This window comes from Hemitrygon akajei, chromosome 4 (assembly GCF_048418815.1).
Source record: "Hemitrygon akajei chromosome 4, sHemAka1.3, whole genome shotgun sequence".
NCBI lineage: Eukaryota > Metazoa > Chordata > Chondrichthyes > Myliobatiformes > Dasyatidae > Hemitrygon > Hemitrygon akajei.
The window spans coordinates 41,626,619-41,643,591 of NC_133127.1; the positions used below are offsets into that span (position 1 = coordinate 41,626,619).

Sequence of the window (16,973 nt, forward strand, 5' to 3'; positions counted from 1 at the left end):
GCTTTATACATTTTCAACGTGACTGTGGCCAAAGGGCTCCTTCTTGGTTAACTACATACAGCAGAGATCCTGCCCAGTGTTTTAGCAAGAGCTTGAAAATGAACACAAATTCTTCAGTCTTCTTGTTAGCACTGAGGTTGCTGTAAACAATCAGCTTAAAATGTACCTCACAATATAGCATTTTGATAATTTTTGGAAAGAGAAAAGAGAATAGATTGTGGGAACAAGGCGGCTGGGTAGAGATATGGTGGTTGGGGTTGGAGACACAGACAGTCAGAGTGGGAGATAGAGAGACAGAATCAGAAAGAGAGAGGGAGAGAGAGAAAAAGTCAGGGAGGAGAAAGTGTGTGAGTGTCAGAGAGAGCAAGTCAGAGTGAGACACTAAGTAAGGGAGTGTAGAGAAAGAGAGAGTCAGAGAGAGAAGGATAGAGAGAAACTGTCAGAGGCATTGTCAGAGGAGAAAGAAAAAAGAAAAGAGACATACAAAAAGTATTATGATGAATGATATAAAATGGAATTTCAATGGTTTTTTCCAGTGAGTAACAGCAATATCGTAATCAAAGACCATGATAGATATCCATTGTCACTCTACATCTGTTTCACAGACTACAACAGAGCCAAGCTATTTAGTCTAGCAGCAGCTCCTCACCAGTACGTATACAACACGAGCGTGTATCCTCCTCACCAGTGCGTACACCACGAGCGTGTGTCCTCCACACCAGTGCGTACACCACGTGCGTGTGTCCTCCACACCAGTGCGTACACCACGACGTGTATCCTCCACACCAGTGCGTACACCACAAGCGTGTGTCCTCCACACCAGTGCGTACACCACACGAGCGTGTGTCCTCCACACCAGTGCATACAGCACACGAGCGTGTGTCCTCCACACCAGTGCGTACACCACACGAGCGTGTATCCTCAAGGGCATGTATACTCACCAGTGCGTATACCTCACATGAACATATATACTCCACACCAGTGTGAACACAATACCAGCCACGCTCCACTTGCTCAACCCCTCAGCATTCCTCCCATCCCTTGGTCTGGTGAGTTCCGGAGCTCCACATTAAGTAGACGTCATATATTCACCTCACCCTTACTCCTTGTGATTGTGGGCTCCACCACTCCCTGTTTCAAGGGCAATTTGCAAATTTTGCAAGCCTTGTACAGAAAAGGTTTAAAAATTGGAAGATGACTATGTTTGAAATGATACATTGCATGTAAATATCTGACTTCCACTCAGCGTTAATACATCAATGTATCTGCATCAATAAATACATATAGTTTTTTTAAACTATCGCATTTTTAAATCATTTATGCTCTACACCATTTATAAAAGCATGCTGCCTTCCTCAGTCTGAGCACATCTCCCTTGTTTTGTTCTTGCATCTGGTCTGGGTTAAACAGATTTCACTTTTGCCAAAGTTTTCTTTCCTTAAGCAAATTCTACAGAAGTTCTACTTATGGAAGAAGAAAAGCACATTAGTTTTCCATTAGACAGAAAAAGACAATGCATTCCAAGTAGTTTTATGGGTCACTAATTTGCAAATCCCTATGGTACTTTTTCCTCTGGAAATGGGGGAGGGGTGGTGGAACTGGTGGAAATAAACAGTCAGCAATTTGTTTCAGGAGTGTGATTCAGATCAACAGCAAGTCCCTCCATCTCACACCAGACCTTGATCCCAATGTGCTCCAAACAATCTATAATTATGCACCTCACTATTAACTATTGGCATTTGGGACAATGCTTTCTTTTTTGATTTTCGTTTTTCTCTCCTCTTCATCCAACTAGTGCCCACAGCTCATGTGCCCCCTCCCCCATCCACACCTCCCTCTCTTTATACCATCCTCTCCTATCATGTTATATTATCCGCACCCTATCTCACACAACTTAGTCTTCAACCATCAGTTTCCTGAACCAGTGTGGTTAACTTCATTTGTCAGAACTCTGAACTGATCCCACAACTTATGGAGTTTCAAGGGCTCTACAATTCATGCTCTGAGTATCATTTATTATATTTGCTCAGTCTGTCTTATTTTGCATATTTAATGGTCAGTCTGTGTACAGTTTTTTTCATTGATTCTATTGTATTTCTATGTTCTACTGTAAATGCCTCAGGGTAGGAAAATTAATCTCAGGGTAGCATATGGTGACATACACATACTTTGAAAATACATTTACTTTGTACGTACCCTCCCAGCTTCTGACATCATTCTGGCCCTCATCTGCTTATTATTTCCCTCACTATGATCCACCAATCACCTGTCACAACTTCCCTCCACCATTTTGTATGCTAGCCACCTCCCAGTCCAGATGCAAGTTCTTAATCTGAACGTGGACTGTCCACTTCCCTTCATAGATGCTGCCTGGCCTGCTGACTTTCTCCATTGCCTTTTGTATTGATACAGCTGTGTAATTTGCATTAGGGACAACAAATTTTATATCCTTTACAAGTATAGTTTTAACTGTCCCAATATGCCAGCAATGTTAGAACTGACACACTGACAGGATCAATATGTGATGGAGCCCAGGTACCAAACATCTGGCATAACAGTGACATTAACTACACCTTGATTACTACATTCACATCCTAGTTTTCAATCCCTCCCCAGTCTTGTCCCTTCCTACCTCTGCAACTTCAGATAGACTATCAGCCTTCGAGACCCTCCTAAATTCTGGCCTGTTCCATGCACTAATTTAACTGATTTTAATTGCAGGTGACCTCAGAGCAGATTCTGGGAATTACTTTCCTAAAGTTCTTGACCTTTAACTCCTGTGTAAGGATGCTCTTTCAACTCCTGGGCTTTGAGAGGACAATTAAGGCACTATGTAAGTGCAATGTGCACATTTTTATAGTAGCACTGGAATTGGTTTATTAGTGACACACCTACCAAGATACAGTAAAAAGCTTGTTCTACAACTGCAAATACAGATCAAATCAATACCCAGTGTATTGAGGGTGGAACAAGGCAAAACAGTAACAGTGCAGAATAAAGTAACAGCTACAGAGAAGTAGAGTGCAGGTAAACAATAAGATCACAAGTAGAACATTGAGAGGTTAAGGGGTCCAACTCATCACACTGGGGGAGCCGTTTAATAGTCTTATACAGGAGGGTAGAAGCTGTCCCTGAGCCTAGTGGCACTTTTTTTAATATAATATTTTGGCATTTTCAAGACGGGCAGAAATTGAACCACATGATGCTTGTTTGGCACTAAATTTGCTTTGCCTCTGACAAACTCTGGGAAAGCGTAAATTACTTTCAGCTCACCCAAACATCTGATGACAGAGTTAAACAGTTACTGTTGCAATCAATCCAGCTCAACTGTACATAGCAAAACCGACACTGGGACTTAGTTCACCATTTAACCAACCATTACCAGGGCTTCCAGTTCTTTTTGTTTCCTGACAGGAAAGCAACCCCTTATCTTCATTAACCATCTTGCACAATCAATCTCAAAACCCACGCAAGTAGCCAACTGGACTAGGAGGGAAGTCAATTATACTACTCCAGAGTGTGCTCCACCATTCAGTAAGATCATGCCTGAAAAAAAATTACCCACTTCATTACAGCCAACTATTCTCTCCCACAAACATCCACCATCTCCAGATCTCCCTTGGTAGAAAATCCCAAAGATCCTCTGCACAAGCCTGCAAGGAGCTGTAAATGTAGTCCCACCCATCAGGCAAACCTGTCTCTCGTCCTTTGCAACTGTCTACAATTCTCATTGTCACATGAATGCAGCCAACATAATCAAGGACCCACTGCACCCCATTTATACTTTGCTCCCCTCTCCCATTGGATAGAAGATGAAAAATCTGAAAGTGCGTAACACAAGGACTGTTCCTACCTCACTGTTATCAAAATTCTTGAAAGAACCTCTCATAGATTAAAGATGAACGTTCAATTTCCTAATCTCATCATGTGCCTTGCAGTTTGTATGTCGACCTGCACTGCACTTTCTCTGTAATTGCAACAATACATTCTACATGGAATTCTTGTTATGATCTCAGTGTGCTGACCCACTGAGTCTGCACAGACCATTAGCAATCCATTAATCCCATTTTTTAAAAATCTCCACTCTTTTTTGCCTTCTATTCAAATCAGGGCCTGGCCCACAAAGGGCTACCTCTTTTGACCAATCTTCAGTTCCTAATGTTGCCAGCCTTCAGTAGTCCTTTCCTGACTCTATCAGAAGCATGACACCAACACGCCAACTGTTTAATCACCGTAAGCAAATGGATATGCTTGGTGTGGTGAGTGATTTCAAAGTAATATTCCACACTGTAAAACAGTAAATTCTAAGTATTAATTCTTTGAACTAGGGTGCAGTTCATTCATCCCCTGCTCTTCATTGCCATGTAGAGTCACAGAAAAGCACAGCACAAAAAACAGTACCTTCAGTCCAACTCATCTCAGCCGACCATGACGCCAATCTTTTTGTCTGTGTCTGTCCCAAATCCCTCTAAACCAGGGGTTCCAGCCTTTTTTTTTACGCCATGGACCTAAACTTTTAAAGCAAGGGGGTCCGTGGACCCCAGGTTGGAAAACCCTGCTCTAAACCTTTCCCATCAATGTACCCGTCCAAATGTCTTTTAAAACATGTTATTAATGTATCCGTCTCTACCACTTTCTTCTAGCAATTTGTCCATATAAATACTCCTCCCAGGAGAAACAAATTGCTCCTCAGATTTCTATTAAATTTCTCCCCTCTCAACTTAAACCTATGGCCTCCAGTTCTTGATTCCACAACCCTGAGCTATTCTAAACAAGACAATGCCGACAATGGGGCTGGTGACTATTCCCAACCTTACCCACAACCACTACTGAAACCTTAGTCTATCGAACGTCACTGTAAACAGCACGGGCAAATAAACAGCGAAATGATTTGTAAGAAAATGCAATAAACCAGTCTTGTATGCTTAAGAATTAATGTCTAAAAGCTTTTAAGTTCACTTAAGTGGCTGAATGAAGTCGTTGAGTGTGGTAAATATTTAATTTGCATTGTTGTTCATGTAGTAAACTATAACGATAGATAGATAGTTACTTCATTGATCCCAAGGAAATTACTGTGTCACAGTAGCATTACAGCACAGATATAAATATCAAAGAAAAGCATCAATTATAAAAAAATAAGTTACCACAAGCAGTCTAACAGGAGTGGGGGGGGGGGGGGTCATTACTTTCCCAGCTGACTCATATAGAGCTTAATGGCTGAGGGCAAGAATTACCTCAAAATAGCACTCTTTGGAGCCAGCACGGTTATCTTAGTCTATTACTAGACCCTGTTCGGCCATGGTGGCATGCAAAGGGTGAGAGACATCGTCCAGAATTGCCAGGATCTTCTGTAGGGTCCTTTGTTCTACCGCAGCCTCCAGTGTGTCCAGTTTGATTCCCATAACAGAGCCAGCCTTTCTAATCAGTTTATTGAACCTACTGGCATCACCTGTTTGATGCCATTTCTCTAGCACACCTCTGCACAGAAGACTGTACTGACAACAGCAGACTGGTAGAGCATGTGATGGAGAGGCCTGCATTCTCTGAAGAAACTGTCTCCTCAAGAAGCACAGGTGCTCTGGCCCTTCTTGTACAGCCTCCGTGTTGGTACTCCACTCAAGTCTGTCATTAAGATGTGCCCCCAGGTTCTTGTAGGTCCTCACCATCAATCAACATCCTCACCCTCAATAGTAACAGGGAGCAATGCAAGCTTCCTGAAGTCCATCACCATCTCCTTTCGTCTAGCTGATGTTGAGCTGCAGATGATTCAGCTTGCGTCATTTGACAAAGTCCGCCACCAGAGCCTCTGTATTCATTCTCCCACCCTCCCTTTCTAGACCCTGAGGCATCAGAGAATTTCTGCAGATGACATGACCCAGTGTCGTATCTAAAGTCCAAGGTATATAGGGTATACAGGAAGAGAGCCAATACAGTCCCCCATGGGGCCCCAGTGCTAATTATAGCCATGTCTGATACACAGCTCTGAAGCCACACTACTGATTTATTAAAATAATCTGGAGCTGAAAGAGCAAAGTTACTGCTCCACAAGTTATTTTATTTGATCACAATTCCCAGTTTTTTAAAAAACCACGAGACTTACAGTATTTTAATTCTTTACAAGTACAAATCCCCAATGAGCCCAATATTTGACACCAAATCAGTTCAAGATTCCATGAGGAAGGGCATCAATACCCTCATCTAGAAGGAGAATCAGAAATTGGAGGCCAATTTCACTGCGAAGTAGATACAAGATCCTTTTCAAGGCTGTTGCCAGTCAGTTTCAAATATCTGCTCTGGGACAGGTAATCCAGCAGCACCCAGCCCGCACTGTGGCAGACAGGAAAATCTACAAGTGCCAGGCACTGCTCAGGGATAACATCACCTATATACAGGAGAAAGGAGTGGATGCCTGCCTGCCTGGCCAGCTTGGACCAGATATTACATGTACATGATGGGTATGCTCCCCAAAACAGGTTGGGGGGGGGGGGGGGGTTATTATGCCGAGAGGGGTTTTGACCCTTTATATAAAAAAAGAATGTGCTGGCATTGGAGAGGGTTCAGAGAAGGTTTATGAGAATGATCCAGGAATGAAAGGGTTAATGTATGAGAAGCTTTAGATGGATCTGGCCTGTTCTAGCTGGCATTTAGAAGAATTGGGGGGGGGAGGGGGGGAATCTCATTGAAAACTATCAAATAGTGAAAGCTCTAAATAGACTGAATGGGAAGACTATGTTTCCTACAGTGGAGGAGTCCAGGATCAGAGCCACAGCCTCAGAATACATTCTTTTAGAACAGAGATGAGGAGGAACTGCTTTAGCCAGAGGGTGGTGAATCTGTTGAAGCCCAAAAGCTGCCAGACATTCCTCATACGGTAACCCTTTCATTCCTAGAATCATTCTCGTGATTCTTCTCTGAACCCTCATCCAATCATCTATCTTCCCACTAGCTTTGGCTTCCTCGTACGTCCTCTTTTGCTTTTACTTTGGCTCTGACTTCACTTGTCAGCCAAGGTAGTGTCCCTTCTTCCATTCGAAAATTTCTTATTTGGAATATATCTGTATTGCACTTCCCTCATTTTTCTCAGAAACTCCAGCCATTGCTACTCTGATGTCCTTGCTACTAGTGTCCCTTTCAAGTCAACCTTGGCCAGTTCCCCTCTCATGCCATTGTAATTTGGTTTAGTCCACTGAAGTACCGACTCACTGGAATTTAGTTCCTCCCTTTCAAATTTCAAAGTGAACTTCATCATATTGTGATCACTGTTCCCCAAGGGTTCCTTAACCTTAAGCTCTCTTATCACATCCAGATCATTGCACAACACCCAGTCCAGTAAAGCTGATCCCCTAGTGGGCTCAACAACAAGCTGTTCTAAAAAGCCATCCCTTAGACATTCTACAAATTCTCTCTCGAGGTCCAGTACTAGCCAGCTTTCCCAATCCACTTTCATGTTAAAATCCCCAATGACATTGCCCTTCTGACATGCCTTTTCCATCTCCTGCTGTAATTTGTAATCTACATCCTGACTGCTGTTTGGAGGTCTGTATACAACTGCCATTAGGGTCCTTTTACCCTTGCCATTTCTTAACTCATCCCATCCGATCCTATGTCATTCCTTTCTAATGATGTGGCCGTATCAGGCAGTGTGTGGATACTTGGTGCGTGGGTACCAAATGTTACTACGTGCTATAGTCCAGGGTGTTGAAGTAGATAGGCCTCTTCCCCATTACTGCACTATGTCCCTGTTAGCTGGATGTTGCCACACTACCGTCCTTTGCGGGACAGGACTTCCAAAGGGACACCTATAATTACAAGTCCAATCAGGCAGTGGTCAGCGCAGATCATACTGCAGACACAGTGGGACAGAAACCTATGAGTTCTACAGGTTCGCTTCCTGAGCAAACAATCCAAATCATCTGCCAGAATTTCTCACCAGCAAATCTGATCAACAAGACTTTGCTTGGCTGGTGGTGAGAGGATCAGAGCCTTCCTGTTCCAGAAGTAAAGGCATATTCCTTCCCCCTCCCCCCCCCCCCCCCCCCCCCCCACCTCCACCACCTCCCAAACCATTCAATGTCCTCAGGACAGCTGCAGCAGGGAAGAGACGGTCACTTACTAAGAAGTGTTGAGAATGATGCAAGGTTTCATGTCCTCAGTTCATCCCCAGCAGCTGCATATCAAAGGACTCGAGGATCAAGGCTGTTCCCATGGACACACACCAGGTGCTGATGGAAGGTCATCAGCTCTGTGAACAATGCCCTTTGGTCTGTCTGAAACTTGTTGGTCTTCCAGCACAACAAAATATTTGTAAGGGAATGCTGCCAACTGACACATTCCAGACCACGGGATTATGCGCTGAGGGACACACTGAAGCTCGGTTCCGTGAATCCCAAGGCTCTTTGGCGAAGGACCTCAGCCTCAGCTCCTACCTCTACCACACAAGGAGGGGCAGAATTCTGTGGGGAAGCCCCTCAAATAATGAGGTGTAGCATCCCCCCCAGGAGGACGCACCACTGAAAGTAACGACAATGAATGCAAAGTTTTTGCACAGTTTCTTCCTTTGTATAATTTTTTTATGAATAAAGTCTATTTTTGAAATACAAAAAATTCTCACTTTGCATTTCAAAGCAAGGCACAGAAATCATACTGTGCTGGGATGTTTATTCTGGAGGGAAAAGAATTCCCTTCCTCAGAGTCAGGGAAAAAAACTGATTTATTTGTCTGCTCTAGTTCTTGGTACATTTGCTTCTCAAAATGAAAACCGAGAACGTTCCAATTAAAACATTGTCTAACATTCTATGAGAAAAAGCAAAATCACCATTCTTCAACCAATGGCTTAGTATTCTATTCATTGAAGTCATCTGAACAATTCAGATCTATCCATCTTAAAAGACTTTTCAGCACATTGGTTATTAGTAATTACTAATGCCCTTCCCTTGGACAACATTGGTGGTGTGGAGAGGGGAGACTTGCAGCTTGGGCAACTGCCGGTCTTCCATTAAAAAAACCTGCCCAGGCTTGCACCCTGGAAACTTTCCAAGGAGCAAATCCATGGTCTATCGGGACTAACGGAGGCCTACACACACTACACACATTAGTGATTAGTTTATTATTTATATATGCACTGAGATAGAGTGAAGGTGTTTGTTTGCAAGCCACCCAGAGTGATCCTTCCATACATAATTAAACTGAGGCAATCCAAATGAAAAAATAATGCAAAATACAGTTCTACAGTCACACTGAATGTACAGCACAGGCAAACAAAGTATAAGGGGCATCACGAGGTAGATCGAGCGATCAGAGCTCTTCTTTAGTACATGAGAGAGGTCCACTCAAGAAATTGACACAGCAGGGTAGATGCTATTCTTTAGCCTGATGGAATGTGTTCTCAATCTTTGGTATCTTCTACACTATGGAAAGCGGGTGGGGAGAGGGGATAAAAGAATAGAGAATGACTGAAATGGGAGAGGTTCTTGAATACGTTAGCTGTGGTCACAAGGCAGCAGGAAGTGTAGACAGCCAATAGGGGGACACTGGACTGCATTCAGAACTTTCTGCAACTTCCTACGTTCCTGGGCAGAACCATTGCCATACAGCCTGCAGTGCACCTGACCAGGATGTTTTCTATTGTGTTCCTGGAAAAACTGGTGAGGGTTATCAAGGATATACTGAACTTCCTTAGCCTTCTAAAGTAGGAGGTACTATCAGTCTAAATCATTGTCAATATCTCAGAATTTATTTTTTTAGTTTAATAGGAGATGAATCTCAAGATTGTAAATATGTACACATACTTTGATAATAGATGTACTTTGAATCCCTCAACAGAACCCTCAAGGAGGTTTAGAAAGTGTCCTCGAAGAAAATAATGATATCAACATAAAAAAGCAACGACAACACTTCGGAACCTTCTGTCCATGCAAGTTCAAAGCAGAGTAACATTCAGAATGGCACTGAGAACATCAAGTCTACACATCAGAAATAAATAATACGCTGATGAAATAAGACTTTTGTCAAAAGGAATGCCAGACTTGATAAAGAAGACCGGGGAGGAGGGGAGTATGAAAGAAGAGACTGGTTCGGAAGTCTGATCACACATCTTTCACAAGCCCTTCCCCCCGGGAGCTGCTAAGTTCCTGGTCACTTAACTCCACTTCTCTTGGTTGTTCCTTTATTGTCACTTTAGCGTTTGAAAGCCATTATCATTGGAATAAATTTACTTCATCCAGGGAGGCCACAATCTCAGGATAAGGTGTGCACATTTAGTACAAGAAAAACATTCTTTCCTCAGTAGGTTGTAAGTCTTCAGATTACTATGGACGCCCAGTTGCTGAGTACTCTTGAGACAGAGTAATCAGTTTCAAATTCATTTACTTATCGCATGTACATCAAATCCCATAGGAAAATGTGTTATTTGCATTAATAACCAACACAATCCAAGGATGTTTGAGGATCAAACACACATGATCAACTGCAATATCAATCAGTGAAGCAAGTTCACAGTCCAACACTTCTCATCTCCGTCAAGCAAAATCATTCAGGACAGTGTTATTGTTATTGTCACTTTAGTATTTCTTCTTGCACTACTTCAGATTACACTTCAATCTTTGCACCATTCTGCCGTTTTGCACTTGTGATTGTGGTTGTCATACACACTGTGGCTCTGCGAGCTTCACGTGAGTAAGGAATTTCACTGCATGTTGGTACATATGATATTCATTTATCACATGCACACTGAGCAACGGTAAAATGTGTTGTTTGCATCCACAACCTTTGATGACAGGACCCCAAACACCAGAACTCGGGTCTCACTGATTCATGTGCCCAGACCTCCTGCCCGTATGGAAATCCAATCTCGGAACTTGCTGGCAACTTGCTGAAATGGGGGCGGGGGGGGTTGGTTTCATTAGTCCTCATCCTCAGCGGTTATTGGAGTATAAAAGTATAAATTTACCAAAACTATGAAGTCAGTTCTGAGCTTGCTATTTGCTATGCATGTACCCAATTTGGTAGAGATGACAATGGTGTGTTAATGAGAGGTAGCTACAGAAAGAGCTTGCTATTTGCTATGCATATATCCTAAAAATGTAGAAGACAATGAGTGTTAATGAGAAGTAGCTAAGAGATATAGATTAGAACATAATTAAGTCACATAATCCTAGGACTATTATTTGCTATGCATGTATCCAATTTGGTAGGAGACTGAAGTCTTAAAAATGTAGAAGACAATGGTATGTTAATGAGAGGTAGCTAAGAGATGTAGATTAGAACATGATTAAGCCAATTGATAGGAACAAAAGGGACATGATGTACGTGCAGTACGTGTAATATGCAACTATAGATCGATTACATATGCTAATACAACTGGACCAGGAGATTGCTATAAAAACTGCGGTGTCCGGAGGTCGGGGGGCAATCAGCGACTAGCTCAATGACTGTCCTCAGCTTTGATTTGCAAATTAAAGTTTAACCCTTCTTGAAGAATCTTCTGCGTCTCTTGGTCATTTGTGAGGCACGAAAAACCACGACACAGTCTGCTGTCCTGACATCAGACCATGGATGTCCTTCGTCTTTCATCCACATCGCTGGCTTTCCAGTGTATGGTGGAAGCCTCCGCTCCAGGCAACCTACAGCTCCCCACATTGCTGTCCCTAAACCCTAACCTGACCCCCAATTCCCCGTACTGTCCTTAAAGTCATACCTAGGAATTAAAAACCAACCAAGTCCGAGCCACAACCTCGTTGGAGACTACAGTTCGGTGCCATAGTGACCAGAAAAATTCCCATCTGGAAGAATGCACAGAAGACTGAGGGGAGATTTAATAGAGGTATACAAAATTAGGAGGAATATAGAGAGGGTAAATGCAAGCAGGCTCTTTTCAATGTGGGTTGGGTGAGAATGCAACTAGAGGTCATGGGTTAAGGATGAAAGGTGACATATTTAAATGGAACATGAGCGGGAACTTCTCCACTCAAATGGTGGGGAGGGTGTGAAATAATACGCCAGCATTAAGTGGTGGATGTGGGTTTGATTCCATCATTTAAGAGAAGGTTGGTTAGGTACATGGATGGGAAGGGTATGGAGGGCTATGGTCCAGGTGACCGAAGCAGATTAATGTTTCAGCATGGAGTAAATGGGCCAAAGGGGCTGTAGTGTTCTATAAGACCATGAACTAGGGAAGTACATATAACAAACCAATCTGTTTCGGAATAGGACCAACGTTTTCTGAAGGCATGATGTAGAAGCTACTGATCAGCATGCAGCTACAAGCAGAGAACAAGAGTACTGATTATTCTGAAAAAAGCCTCTGATTTATTGATGAGAAAACATCGAAAGGATCTGTTCTCATGGAAAAATTAAACTGACAAATATTGAAATTGCAAGTGTCTGCAAAAATATGCTGTACTGTTACAGGCACTTGCAATTTCAATATTTGTTAACAGCCTTGCAAGCAGCCTAGAGCAAGACAACATTATCTTCTGTTACCCAGGCTACAGAACTTCAAACTTGCTTTCTATTTATATGCAGGCAGAATATCAACACCAATGCTATTCAAAAGGTCAAGAAGGTAGCCGTTCTTCAAGACTGCAGCACATGTTCCCCACAAGCCTCATTTACTGTCTGAATTGGGAACCTTCCCCAACAAAAAAAAAATGAATGCAAATGTTCAGAGTGCCCAGATCACGTGAGAAGGCAAGCCCTCTGCTTCCCCTCCACCTTTAAACTTTGGTCACTGGTTGTATATAATCCGCAGTTTATTACTGGGCTACTTAGTGTCAGCTGGGGAAAGGCATGCAGAGGGAGACCTCCCTGCCATAAATAATTCAAAGCAAGGAATTTCACTGCCAGGGAAACAAGATGCTTCTATACTAATCTCATGCGGATAGTTTGCTTTGCTAAGGCCCAGTCCCCTGCCCTTTCTCTAATGACAAGTCGCTTTAATTTTTTTTAAAGTCTTAACCCAGTGTTGAAAGTGGCTCTAATACATTTAAGAACTTCAAATGCCACCTCATCCCTGGACTGTGACAAACCGAGCACACATTGACAAGACACTGTTGGGGAGGCACAGGAGTATTCAATTTCGGATGTTCTGCTATAGAAAGATGCTATTGCATTGGAAAATATGCAGAAAAGATATACATGTGGGGACTGAGTTATAAGGAGAGATTGAATAGGCTAGGACTTTATCCCTTGAAATGCAGGAGACTAAGAGGTGTATTAAAATCATGAGGGGCGGAGATTAGTGAATGCATATAGTCTTCATCCCCCAGGGAATCAAAAACTACAGGAACGTTTAAGGCAGGAAGGAGGAGATTTAACTAAGAACTGAAGAAGCAACTTCATTTACTTACTTGCTTATTTATTTATAAACATTGTAAGGGTGGTATCCATTTTGAACGAGCCACCAAAGCAGCCGAGAATGATACAATACCAACTTATAAAAAGACAGTTGGACAAGTACATGGATTGGAAAGGTGTAGAAGGTTATAGGTAAATGCTGGCAAATGGGACTAGCTTGGATGTGACATCTTGGTTGGCACTGGCCATTTGGGCTGATTGGGGCCCAATTGCTGTATAATTTTATACATAACCCTTCCACTCTTCCTCATCTTAAACTTGTGCCCAACTCATTGAGGTAAACTGGGAAAAACACCTTCCTCTGGTCAAAACTACTCAACTTTTGGAAACGTAGGTTTGAGTGGAGTAGAAACAAGACCCAGACCATTGGAGACAAACAACTAATATCTGTACACTTCAGATAATGAGTCTATTAACCTTTGTTGTCAGAGAACTACATCACAATTATGACTCTTACCAATTTTCAAAGACGTCTCCTACCTAGATTCATCACAACTTAGTATGACAACTACTCTGCCCAAGCCCAGCAGAAAATTGCAGAGTTGTGAGTCAATCACAAATACCAGCCTCCCCTCCACTTCCTACTGCTCAGGAAAGCAGTGAACATAATCGACGCCAAACACCATTCCCCTCACTTTATTCTCTCCTCTTCAATCAGGCAGGAGATACAAGCTCGAATGTATGGTTCGCTTCTATCCCAGTATCAGACTCCTGAATGAATCTCCCACAAGATGAACTCTTGATCTCACAAACACGAGGAAATCTGCAGATGCTGGAAATTCAAACAACACACACAAAATATGCTGGTGGGAACACAGCAGGCCAGGCAGCATCTATAGGGAGAAGCGCTGTCGATGTTCGGGCCGAGACCCGTCGTCAGGACTTGATCTCACAATCTACCTCAATGTTGCCCTTGCACTTTGTCGACCACACTGCACTCTCTGTAACCCTAAAACTACTGTGCATTGTTATTTTTGCTACCTAGATATACTTGTGTATGGTATCTAGATGACATGCAAAACAAACACTTCACTGTAGTACACAAAATGCTGGCTGAACTCAGCAGGTTAGGCAGCATCTATAGAAATGAATGAACAGTCAATGTTAAGGACAAAGACCCTTCTTCAGGACTGGAAAGGAAGGGGGAAGACACCTGAATAAAAGGTGGGGGAGGGAAAGGAGGATGGCCAGAAGGTGTGTGTCTGTGTGTGTATAAAAACATATATAAATAATAAACCTATTACCACTTTGGTAGGATTGTAGAAACCTACTTCTGATACTAGGTCAATTCTCAGTTCAGATTTGATCATCTCTTGACAGAAAACATAGCAGATAGTATGCGCGAAAGCACACGGAGTAAGTTACATGATCTCTCTGAAAGATATGACGTGCTTGAGAGGCTGAGTGACCTCCACCAGTTCCCAGGATTGAACAGGAGCCTCGGATGCCGTGAGGCTGTGACTCTACGCCACCCTTCCAGCTGCGGCTGGCTGACGGCACAACATGCATCCTGCTTGTAACTTCTCCAGAGTCCAGGTTCACTCCTCCAGAGTTCACAGAACACAAAAGAGTGCAGCACAGAGATCAGCTCTTCTGTCCACGACGGCTCTGCCAACCACTGTGCAAAATCTAAACTAATCTCACCTGCCTGCGGGCTCTCGATTCCCTGCCCGTTTGTGCACCTGTCTAAATGTCTCTTAAGTATTGTAATCATTAAGAATATTTGAACTAGAGAGGACAACTTCACTCACTCCATCACTGAATTGCTCCCACAACCTATGGACTCAATTTCAAGAATTCTTCATCTCATGTTCTTGATACTTATTGCTTACTTATTATTATTTCTTTTCTCTTTTTGTATTTGACCAGTCTATTGTACATTGGTATTTGTCTTGTTGGGGTGCAGCCTTTCATTGATTCTATTGGGTTTCATTGTATTTACTGTGAATGCCAAAAAGAAAATGAAACTCAGGGTTGTAAACGGTGATATATGTACGTTGGTAATAAATCTACATTGAATTTTGAACTTCAGTAATTATGATAAGATGTTATTAAGACGGAATAAGTAACTTCAACTGTTACTAACCCTACCAATTTCATAATGAAAATAACGTGAACCAATTTAATGAAGTGCTGGTAGATTGAAGAAAACAACTTCAAGCCAAAAGGGAAAGTTGATTTTACACACATTGTTAAAGAGAGAATCTGCCTTGTTATTTGCAAAGCAGTGATCACTCACTCAAAAGCAAACAAGCTAAAATGCAAAAGGAATTAGAGTGAGTTTTCATCTGGATCAAAATTAAGTTGAAATGGAGTAACAGTGTTTCTCTAAGATACAGTGTTAGTAACAATAACACACATAATCTGAAAGATGAGCTACTGATCTCCCTGTCGATCTTGTCATGACTCTTGCACTTTACCTCCTCAAACTGGAACACTGTATTCAGTTTCCGTCTTACTACCTGTAAGTACATATATATGCAATGACCTGTTTGTATCTCACTACAATTCCAATAAAAACCACACCTGTCTTGCAACCTCTTGAACCCACGACTGATACTACGTGATTCTGAGAGCCAGTAGGTTTTGATCTCCTGATCAATGACATCTTCCTCAATTTGTATCTCACCAACTGTGCAGCTATTTTAGACAATACACAGGATTTTACAATTATCCAGATTAAATTTAAAGCATTTATTTTACAAACAACCTAAGTACAATTTATAAGCCTTGCTCAAGAATGAAAATCAGGCCCCGTTAAGATTTCAAAGGACGTGTATCCAGTTTAGCTTGGGCTGCATCTTCAGTTACCGATGATCAAGTTACTTTCAGAACAGAATTTGGACATGCAGATCGGTGCTTTTAAACAGAGGAGCTGTTTGCCTTACAGGGTTCAAGATGTCAAAAAGTATGCATTCCATCTTAATACCTAAAACATACAAATTACAATGAACTCTCAACACTTGGAATCTGATTTGCTTTTTATCATCACTCCCCACAACTGCTAAAATAACAAACAGTGCGTTTTCATTTGAACTGGCCATTACAATTCTAACAACTCTCCACTCAGACTCGAACTACCCAAACCCTCCTCTGCCTCACCCTAACTTAACCCACATCTAGCGTCAGGGAGAGGGATTTGGCTTTGCCGCTCACACCAGCTACTGTGGGAGACAAGATTCTGTGTGAAGTAGGCATCCGGTCATCTTTTCAGTGAAGAGTTAAGGGAAGAAGACTATGCAATTTCTCCGAGCAAACCCATGCTTCACAAGGGAAACGTGAATACACAATGCTGGAAGAACTAAGGAAATTTCTACCCGAGGTCCATGAAGGCTAGAGGACTAGGAGGTAGATAATTTTTTCAATTATCATGCATTTGAGGACTGCGGGAACTGACAGAGAAGATGAGACCTGGGATGGATTAGCCATGATTATATTGAATGGCAGGGTCAGGTTTAATAGGTTGAATGGCCCTACTGCTGATCTCACTCCTTGTGGTCTTCGGCAGAGCTAACCGCTTCAACTAGCCAGAGAAAATACTACTAGGTCTCTTCTCAACGCACCCCCCATCATCTGCACACACTCAAATGATAGGAAACGATTCCCAGGTTTTTGTTCCC

At 42.4% G+C, this 16,973-nt stretch overlaps 1 protein-coding gene across 7 annotated transcripts in view; it reads right to left on the minus strand.

The window, feature by feature from the left end:
- Positions 1-16,973, minus strand: part of LOC140726278 (PDZ and LIM domain protein 5-like) — a 247,637-nt gene that overhangs the window by 141,186 nt on the left and 89,478 nt on the right. The gene's annotated exons all lie outside the window — the stretch shown is intronic.